Source organism: Lampetra planeri, chromosome 41, assembly GCF_965212315.1.
Source record: "Lampetra planeri chromosome 41, kcLamPlan1.2.h2, whole genome shotgun sequence".
NCBI lineage: Eukaryota > Metazoa > Chordata > Hyperoartia > Petromyzontiformes > Petromyzontidae > Lampetra > Lampetra planeri.
In genome coordinates, this window is record NC_136147.1 from 4,067,165 (window position 1) to 4,078,026 (window position 10,862).

At 50.1% G+C, this 10,862-nt stretch overlaps 1 protein-coding gene across 1 annotated transcript in view; it reads right to left on the bottom strand.

The window, feature by feature from the left end:
• LOC144732012 (glutamate receptor ionotropic, delta-2-like) overlaps positions 1–10,583 on the bottom strand; it is a 141,078-nt gene extending 130,495 nt beyond the window's left edge. The window contains exon 1 of the mRNA XM_078613193.1: positions 10,433–10,583. The gene's annotated coding sequence lies outside the window, so the exon portion shown is untranslated. The remainder of the gene's footprint in view (positions 1–10,432) is intronic.
• Between the last annotated feature and the right edge of the window lie 279 nt (positions 10,584–10,862).

Sequence of the window (10,862 nt, forward strand, 5' to 3'; positions counted from 1 at the left end):
TGAATAATCCCTTCAGATTGAAGGGTGTTAAGGGGGGACAAAGTGAGAAGTGATTTGAGAATCTCGACCCCTGCGTTTCAACTGGGCGTGCCGGGGAGATGGGATTGAACCGGCGAATTCCGGGTTGCAAGTCCAGACGCGCTGACTGCCTCGCCATGGCAGCAACCTGGGTTGAACTCCAGGTTTAATCCAGCCTCGACAAGTCCAATGAGTTGAGAGTCTTAGCCCCGTTAACAGCGATGGCTCGTGAATGTTCAATGGGTTTTTGTTTTTGACAATATTATTTTATCAGGCAATATTCCCGAACTGGACATTTTTGCCAACACATCTCGCTTCGTGCGTGAGAGTCAAAAGTCACCACCAACATTCTGGAACGGGGATCTCCAAAAAGGCTGGGACAAAAGATGGAGAGCGAATCCAATGTGCTGTGAGAGAAATATAATGACAAAAATCTGGAAGAAAAATCTCAGCATGATACTCTGCGAGACACTCCTTTACAGATATCACCTAGCCGTCTCTAACAATTTGTGAGATACTGAAACAAATGGGGTGTTGTGGCCTAACCGAGAAACGGGGCCCCTTATTATAGATGCAACTGAACCATCGCTCCTGCGCTATTCCCGTGGAGCCTGGCGCCTCTTTACGACTTCTCGAGACACACGGCTCTGCACGTGACACCCAGACAACCTTGAGGGTTTAGGATTTCGGGCTGTGCCAGGTCCCGAGCCTCCGATATTTTTTCGTTCTTTAAACCCATCCGCCATTAATCTTCACCGTTACCTCTCGCTGTCCTCACCGATGTCGCTACCTCACAGAATCAACCGCACCTCCGCTGAGCATGGTTGGCTACGTGCGGTGTGAAAGAAGTTCAAAATATGTACATACATTGTCGATTTTTTCCAGAGCCATAAATGTTTGACGCCAAAATTGGTGACGCTAACATTTTTCCGCCGTTTAGTCGGTAAAACGTTACCCCCCCCCCCACCGCCCCCCCCCACCACACCCCCGTCAGCGTTGGATGGTCTCGGGCGAAGTGCGGTCGTGGTCGTTAACAACTAAAAAGCACCAGGTAAGCGATCCGATGGTTATGGAAATAAAGACAAAAAGCGCATCTCCAGAAAACATATTTCAGGGTAAAGATGACTGATAGGCAGATGACTCAAACTTAGGGACCTTTATATTACATCCGACATAAAAAATATAAAAAACTCCTGACGTTCGCAGGTTTTTAAAAATAATATATCTATACATATTTACACGCAGCTGCTGTTTCAAATATTTATGCACATTTTTTGGGAGAAATATTTTTTGTGTTTTCACTGCAAAATTATCCCGACTGTGTTTTGAGCATAACGCCACGATAAATATTATTCTCTTGTTTCTCTTGCAGACCAGCGAAAGCTTTGGCCCGAAAGAATGGTCCACAGATGCAAACATCACAAAGCTACCTCTGAGACCCCTTCAAAGTGGCCTCCACCCGCTCTCCTATCGACGGTCACGCTTTCCGCAAGATGATATTTCTCAATTCTGAAAATCTGGAATTCATTTTGGGACACATTAATTGGCTAAATTACCCTTTATAAGATCGTGCAGTCACCGCCCTCGAATCGCACCCAGATCCGGAATAATGCGGACGACCAGAACGAACACCTTCATTGGAGACTCAAATCAAAATAAGACCTCCTTTTCCAGTACCAAAATTTAAGAGTAGGGATTTTCCCCTTCTTTCTGGCAACAAAACTGAAACCTTTTTACAAGGAATCATGTCTGCATTAACCACAATACTTGTGGTCAAAATGCCAACAAAAAACACACTGATAATATATGCATTGTCCTTGAAACTAATTGGTCTAGCACCTATTGAGACGAGGCTCAAAATAAAGCTGTCTCTCGTCGCGCGAACCATGGCCACGCAGCCAAAACTACGGAGCGAATATCGTAAGCCACTTTAGTCTGCGCTCCTTCAGCAGAGGAGGGAAAAAACTGCATAAACTCTCCCTCCTGAAGTCCTCTCGCCGCGGCTAGCAGACCTCGACATTGGCATTTAGCTCTCAAACATATTGCAGAAACAAATGTAATGTGATGGGGTGGGTGTGTGTGTGTGTGTATGCAGTCATTTGTGGCCAGGCTGAGACGGTCAACTCAACAGATTTCAGAACCCAGTTTAATCACAGGCAGCTGAAAGCCACATCCAAACCCAGAATATCAGCATTGCCGAATCCGAGCCAAGACCGTGGACGTAATTGGCATGTCTTCACGTGATATAACCATACGGTCTCACTTAACCGGCTGGCTTGCACAGCTTGACTTTAAGCAGTTCTGCTGATTCGCATGTGAATAGAGTTGCACACCAGCGGAGATGCAAAACACCGGGACATTTCACGGGGTTTGAAAGTCTCTCTCCACCCCCCTCCAATACCGTACGAGAGAGGAACACGAATGCAAAGACGTCGTCTGGTGACCAGGGGCCACTCACTCTTGCAAATGCGAACGCACTTGCGGTCTCTCGGGTTCCCACCTGGTTGAAATGAACTCAACTTGAAAGCGTCGTATTATTAATACGCGAGTGACAACAACAAAATAATAAACGGGGGGAGGGGGGGGGACCCCTCTGAACGTCCTCGGGGGGGAGTCGGCATATGTCCGAGGACAGCTGCTGCCACCAACGAACAAAGGGCACGGTCCTGGGAAAATAAGGACGAGTGGCAACGCTAAAAGATGATGATGCGGGTGGCCACGACTCGATTACCAAAAGTGCTGTCCGTCTGTCTCCATTTGAAATTTAGAATGTAAAATGGGGAGGGGGGGGGGCGGTCGTGGGAGAGAGGAGGGAAGTCCGGGTCGAGCAGGAGGCAACGGAGAAGATTAAGATGCTTTATTGCGTAAGTGCGTGTGTGTGTAATGAAAAAATTTCCGCTTTAAAAAAAAATATAAACTCCAGCTGGCTGAGCTCGACGAACAATTCATTGGAGACGTGGGGGGGGGGGCACAACAAGAAGTGCCCGACCGCCTTCACCTGGCACGCGCACAGACCGCCGGGGCAAGACATCTGGCCGATGATTAAACCCACCAGCTCATTGTCTGGCCAGATAACCCAACCGCCCCCCCACCCCCATAGTCGGCAACAATAAAATAATAACAATAGTAATGATACTCGATGCTGAATAATGTTTTTAACAAAAAAATGTCAGCAAATTGCTCGCGACACCGCTTGCACGAGAGGGCCTCCAGCGGACAGAGGCTCTGGAGACGTCTTCTCAGAGGGTACGTTGGCCTCCTCTTCCACTCTGGACGATGACGAGTTGCCCACGCTTTACCCCCGCCACACGCTACCTGCCCACCGGCTCGTTGCAATTACCGGCGAAACGTCGTGCTCAAATTGTACGTGTTGCGGATTTGCTCTACAACACACCGGTGTGCTGTACTAGTAACAAATTGGCCACGTTCTGTTTAGGTCACGAATCTTACTAATTGGCTGTGTCGGGTGGTGGCGGGTTTAACGACACGTTTATATTTACGCGATCTAACACACAAAATAAAACGATATCACGGAAAACCGTGCTCACGAATGTTGAAAGAAAAGTTATCATTCACTCCACGTAGCCAGCCGTGTTAATAGGAGGTGCGGGGGGGGGGTCGGGGGAAGGACAACAATCTGAAAACCAAAAAGCATTCCTCCAGAAATGCCTTTTCAATCGAAATTTCAAAGTGCTTTCTAATATTGGAATATATAACACAATCGACAGCCACTTGTCAATCCACTGCCGTGTCTGGCTGTCCGGCTACGCGGAGCCACTTGTGTGTACGTACGTCGAATTTCCTTCGCACGGCACACGTAGCCAACCGGAGCTGCTTGGCCGTACTTGGTTCAAGCTGGTCAGCGCGGGTTGGCAAAACACAATGGGAGGAGCCAGGACGGGTGCAGAGGTCAGACGCGACTGATGTTAGCCCGCGGTCTGATTCGTAGTGCAGTGCGGTAGCCAACGTTGTCGCCACCAATTCCACCAATAATATCTCCAAAATAGAGCGTCTTTTTTGGGGGTTAGATCGCGTAAATATAAATGTGTCGTCAAACCCGCTGCCAACCGACACAGCCAATGCGTACGGTTTGTCACGTATGCAACACGTGCCGATTTGTTGCTAGTAATATCTGTTGTTGTTATTGCCCCTTTCCCAAAGCCTCTCTGCGATTGGGGTGCCGCCACACTGCACGAGATGTTAACTCCCTCGCCTGGTATACAGGAGGTTGTGGGTTCGACACCAAGCCTGGCGCCTGCTGTATACTTGGAGTTTGCGTGTCTCTCTCTCTGCCCATGGCCGCGTGGAATTTTTCTCCGGGTCCTCCGGTTTTTAACCCCGCCATACATTTCCACGTGATGAGCCACTTCGTTGAGCTATCATTTGTGGCCAGGTCGCAGGTGAAAACTCGCGTTTAGACTGTGGGCTTCATCGTGTGGCGCGCTAACCACGGTGCCACGACGCCACCAAAAATATCTGATGTTGTTTTATCCCCTTTCCCAACTCCTCTCTGTGTAGCTTCTCAGCATGCTATGTATTTAACCGCTATCTAAATGCTAATTCTTATCTCTATATCCGTATATATGTGTATGTTTGTATCTGTGGATATTTGGATATGTAGTAAATGAGTATGTGTGTTGGAGCATGTGAGAATATGCATGTGCATATGTGTGTGTGTGTGTACAAGGGGAGCGGTAGTGTAGCTGCTACGAACCTGGCGACGCGGGTTCGATTCCCGCTCACGTCCAACACCAGTGACGATTATTTGAACCGGTCCTTGGCCTCCCCTAGGTCGACTCAGCCTCAAATGAGTACCTGGTGCGGTGTGTAAAAACATAGCCACTAGGGATACAAAGACGGCCGGGTATGGTGCTGGCCACCTACCCCCTCTTGTACTGTTCATAGGTGCTCACTAAAAGCACTTGCCCCAACAGTCTGATTAAGGCTATACAGGTGATCTTTGTCTTTGTTTTGCGGTGGTTAGCACAGCAAGTTTCCACAGTAGGTGGCACAGGTGGTGCAGCTGCCAGTCATCTCAGTCAAATCCATGGCACCTGGGTCTGTCACGTGATGTCCTGCCATCGAGCCTAAGACACTTCACGTGGCCTCAAAGTGCACCTAGCCTGGCACAAGCGCCGTGGTGCCATCACCGCCTGTTATTGGCGAGTGTCAGTTGTTGTTGCAGTTTGTTAGCGATCTGCGCTTACAAACCCCGGCGACCCGAGTACAATCACCGCCCGTGGCCAACAGCGCTCAAGAACGATCGGAACGAGTCCAGGGCCTCCCCGAGGTCGACTCAGCTGACGTCAGCATTTTGGAGAACAGAAGTGAACCGGGCGTGATGCTGGCCACCCACCCCGTCGTGTGCCGCATTGGCCTTGATAGGTGCTCACGAACATCGCTTGCCCCAACAGTCTACAAAAGGATGGGGGCAGGGGCGGGGAAATCTTCGTCTTTGCCTCTGTGCGTCAGAATCAGGATCAGAATATTTATTTGCTTACACTCGAGGAATCCGATTAACCTCTTTTTCACCAGATGCCCAGGGGTTGAACGTCTTTCGCATCGCACGTAGCCAACCGTGCTCATCGGAGGTGCGGGGGAAGGACAACAAACTGAACAGAAAGAGGTAGCTCTGAAGAAATGAGCACCGTGCGCGCACAAGTGCGCAAACACGCGCGCACACCCAAAGACAAAGATCCCCCATATAGCCTTAACAGACTGTAGGGGCAAGTGCTGTTAGCGAGCACCTATGAAGGCCGCAATGGTACACGAGAGGGTGGGTGGCCAGCACCACGCCCGACCGCCTTTGTCTGCCCAGTGGCGATGTTTACACACCACACCAGGTACTCGTTTCAGGCTGAGTCGACCTAGGGGAGGCCCAGGACCGGTTCAGATAATCGTCACTGGTGTTGGCCGTGAGCGGGAATCGAACCCGGGTGGCTAGGTTCATAGCGCAGCGCGCTAACCGCTACACTATCGCTCCCCACACGCGCATGCGTGCCAAGTGAATACATTTGTGGGGTGGGGCGGGTTTGGCAACTGGAACATTTGTAAGTTGGCAAGGAGTGGGGGGGGGGTGATTTAAACGACAGAATTTCAAGCCAATCTGTCCGTCGCAAGGGCAATAACAACATTAACAATTATTACGACCGTGCATAGCAACTATCCGCATTAATTTAACTTGTCTAGCTCCCAGCGTGACTGCCGCTTATGTAAAGGTGGCGGCGGAGAAAGCAGCCGACAACCTCGACGCGAGACGCTTCTACAAACTGAAGTTTTTTTGTTTGTTTACGACCACGTAAGGCCCACTGAGCTCCGTCGCGCTTTGTCAGAAGCGACCTCGCGACCAGAGATGAAGGATCAACGAAAGGGGCTCATCGTCGCGTGGAAACTCACAGGCGGTGACCGAATACTCCAAACGCGTGATGGTTCTACACGCGGAGGGAAAACCCGGAGGGCCCAGAGGGAAAACAATTAACCCGTAAAAACAAAGTTTTTCACTATAAATCCTTTATATGCGTGGCGGCTAGAGTCCTCTCGTCCTCTGGCTTGAGATGGCTGCCACCTATGGGTCAGATGATTGCCTGCCACCATTAAGCAATTGGTGATTAAATATAAAAAAAAAATCCTAAAATGTTGAAAATTTTGCAAAAAATTTCACGAAAATAAATTGTTACGCACAACGAGTCTGTGTGCAAAATGTCAGCTCGATTAGATCACGGGAAGTGGGTTAAAAAACGACCGAAAGATTTGCACGGTCGTAAGCGCGCAAGCAAGCAAGTGAACTTAATATAAAGGATTTAAAAACAACCACGGCGAGAGAGACACGCAAACTCCAAATGTAACAGGAGGCGTCAGGATCGGGATAGAACCCACGACCTCCTATACACCAGGCGAGGGAGGTAACAACTCGCCACCATGGTACCCCCAGCAGTAGCTATCATCTAGCCACCCAGTAGAGGTACATATCGGTGAAAAGCTTCAAGGCTTTGTGCAGGAATTTTTGAAATAGCTCGTATTATGTTTTCCTCGACTTTATGCAAGGGGATGGAAAATACCGCTCCTCCGATCGACAAAAATAGACAAAGAGACAAAGGAACTACCCAGCCTGGCCTTGCACAGGAGGCAATTTCTTTCTTGCGACTTGCGTACCGTTCCCTATACTTTGCATCTCCTATTGGCCCCAGAGCCGTCGCTTCTCTGCTTTCTCTCGGCGGTGGCGTGCCTCTACGTGCATCGCTTGTTTCTGTAGCTTGCTGACCCGCTCATACTGGGCATCTGTGAAAAAGAGCTTCATAGCTCATCGGATTCCTCCTGTACCAATAAACATTCCGATTCCGAGTCTGAAATGCAGTTCGCTAGAAACCACGAAGGCCACGGTGGCAAGCGAGTTCTGGAACAACACACGACGGAGTGGTGGCTTGGGCAGCACCAGGCCCAGATGCCTTTGTCTCTGCTGATGTTTAAGCGCTGCGCCGGTAAGCTGGGTGGCGGATAAAAGGATGACTTCTGTTCGGCGATATATATGTGTAAAACTAGAACACGGCCCTGCAAAAGCAAATCAGTCATGTCAGCTCTATCCCCCCCTTGCTTCTTCTTCGGAGGGGCGGCTGGAGTGACGCGCGTTCAAGCACAAACGCGAACAGCGGGGCGGCGAAACAAAGTTGGGTGCTGTTAAATTTTGATTTAAAGCTTTCGTGACTGCAGGGATTCATATTCTTGGTTCTTTCGGTACAGTCACGTAGAAGATAAATAATAAAATAATATTAATATTATATATTTTTTATTGTTTTATATTTATATTATTTTATTATTTCCCATCTACGTGACTTTACCGAAAGAACCAAGACTTTGGGCGCTGTTGCTGCAAATCCCGTGCCGTCACATCCCCGTGCATGAATGAACAGCTCTTGGGCAGAAATGGTGAAAGAAAAATGTGAATAATATCAACAATATAAACGCGGCAATTATTGCCGCTTTCGCCAAACGAGAGAGAGAGTTGACGGCGGCAGCGGCCAACGAGGAGGATCGATGCGGCGGCTAATAGAGAGCGAGTGCCCCCACGCTCGTTTCAGACTTCAGCGCCCGATGTCCAAGCAGCAGCAGCAGCAGCAGTGCGGTTTGTGGATCTGTCGCGGTCGTAGACAGCCAACCGTTTGGCTGCGTCGGTGGCCGAGTGGCTCCGAGGGGGGCGAACGGGGGGTGGGGGGGGATCACAGGCGCTGACCCAGCGAAGCTCGCATCCATGGGTTGGAATTCCGGACTTAAGTCGCCCGTGATTAGTCAAGGTAGAGTTCACAACGCGCGTAGGAAAGCGTAACTTCTTTTCATATCCTGCAGCTCCGATTACCACGGTTTGGTTACGTACGGTGTGAAATAAGTTCAACATACATATTGTTTGTTGGGGATGGGGCCACATTTTTCAACTCTTTCAGTTTGGCGGTTTAAATAACGATATGGCCGCATGTTCAGTTCTTGAGCTCGTGGTGGTCTGGACAAGGCTGAGATCGTTGCACATGCTAACGTTCAGCAGCCAGACGGAATTCTACATCACAGGACCACGCGAACAGGCAACACCAACCTTCGTCCAGCAGTGGATTGATTATGCCGACGACGAAACCTGGTCATGGCTAACATCAGCAGCAAGTGATATCGACCCGGCCCATGGTGGGGTTGCCTCTTTCACAGACCCGCCCTGGCCGGCGTGGTCAAACAAAGCACTTGCAAACAACGCACAGCACGGGAATACGTCCATGCGGCAGCGGGTTAACTAAGGGGCTGTGAATTATCATCAATAGAATCACAATTTGTACAAGTGTCTCAATGCTGCCACTCGTCTTCATCCACTGGCACGAGCGTTACGACTGGGCTGGGTCGGATTGGAACAAGAGCGAAGGGAATTCCACGATCCGGAGTCCAACTTCTGCTGCCAACATGTCCATCGGCTGGCTCGCTAAAGCTCCGATTTTCGTTGCTGGCTTGGGTTTTTTGCCAAGGCAGAAACGATGAATCCCCTACCCGGGGATAGGGCCCATCGAGCATAGATGCTCATTTTAAACAAGGGTGAGGTGAAGGGGGTCCAAGGGGGGTGGGGAGTGAAGGGGGGGGGGGGGTGTTAAGGATGGGGGATATAATATGAACAACAGAAAAGCGTAACGCGATCAGATATTGAAGTGAAGCACATCACCGCAAACCGAAAACAGCAAATAATTTCGAAAGAAATACAGGTTGGAACATTCAGCATGACAGCATTCTACTATAAATCATGTTTATCCAAATCAGCTCAAGCCTCTCGCACCTGCGATGAGCATGGCTGGCTACGTACGGCGCCAAAGAATTTCAACATGCATACAATTCGCATGAAATCGCCACAAACAATGGCAACCACCCGCAAGAGATTTCTGTTCACCATCGTTCACATCACCATTGTCCCTTTCGAGAATGCATCACACGGTGGTCTCAGCGTGATGCGCGCACACACGAGTGGAGCGATTTAAGTGGCCGTGTTCTTTACGGATACCTCGATGGTTGTTACGACGCCGGAGGGTAATTCATTTACAACCGGAAAGCGTTTGACAACATGTTTTTGCTCATTCGTGCAGGAAAGACACACCGAGTCAGCAGGGTTCTGCTGTTGCTGCTGCATTGGGGCTTTATATTTGTATGATGCATACCGTGTCAGCCCATACGGTTTACCCCGTAGTCTTGTACAGGGAAATTGAGTTTTCAGATGTATATGGCGTACAGCTGTGTCAATACGGGCAAAACATATTTTTTTTTGTCTATTTGTTTGTGTGTGTCTTCCTTTTGATGGGACTGTGTAGGATGAAGGTTGAGATTTATAAGGACAACGGGATGATCAATAAGGTCTGAATTGGTCTGTAATAAGATAGGCACCGATAAGAGTTTGACAGGTATGCAGATGATTTCAGCCAATCAATGACGAGTTCTGCTCATTATGCACGTGGGAGGTGGAAACCGGAGCGCCCAGAGGAGGCAACGCTCAATCCCCTTACAGATGGAAACAGGTGGCGATTTGTCCACTTCCCGTACCGCCTTTTCCTGGCCAGTCACGGTATGGCACCTCATCCACACAAACTATTTAAACTCTTCTTTTTATTGTACCAGCCAAGGCCCACTGAGCTATACAGCTCGTTTTCAGAAACTCAACAAAGTGGCTTATCGCGTGGAAATGTACAAACAGCCAAAGAACTAAGCCATCTCCTGTCCCACCCGTCGACACAGAAGCTGATCATTATCTTCCTACTCAACATCACTAACCATTGCATCAGCCCACCCCCTGCCCCCCCCCCCCCACCTTTCATTTCCCCGCCACCCCCCACCACGGCGTCACTCAGCCCCCCACATCCCGTAGGCCCCCCACACAGCCCCGACTGGAAGGCCGCGTGCGTACCTTCCTGCAGGGCCTGGAAGGGGTTGTCTCCCTCCACGGTGCGGATCGAGTAGGTGATCTGCTCGCTCTGCAGGATCTCCTCGTTGGCGTTGATGTCGGCCACGGCCAGGCTGAACGCCTCCTGGTCCTTGAGCGCGGACTCCTCGAAGATCGCCCCTGGGTCGACGGCGCCGGGAAAGGTTCGAAGAGGAGGAGGGGGGGAGCGGGGAGGGGGGGCGAGAGAGGAGCAGGCGGCAACAATGTAAATACATAAAAATAACTGCAGTCATGCAATGTGGATACGTGATGTCATCATGGCAATACCGTTGACGCCACCAGACGTCGTTCCTAGCGCGTTCCACCCTCCTCCGCCAGAACCCACAGCTGTTGCGTGGTAGAGAGACGCTCAACGGCCCAACACGGTCTGCCCCGATGGTCTTCAACCATCCGT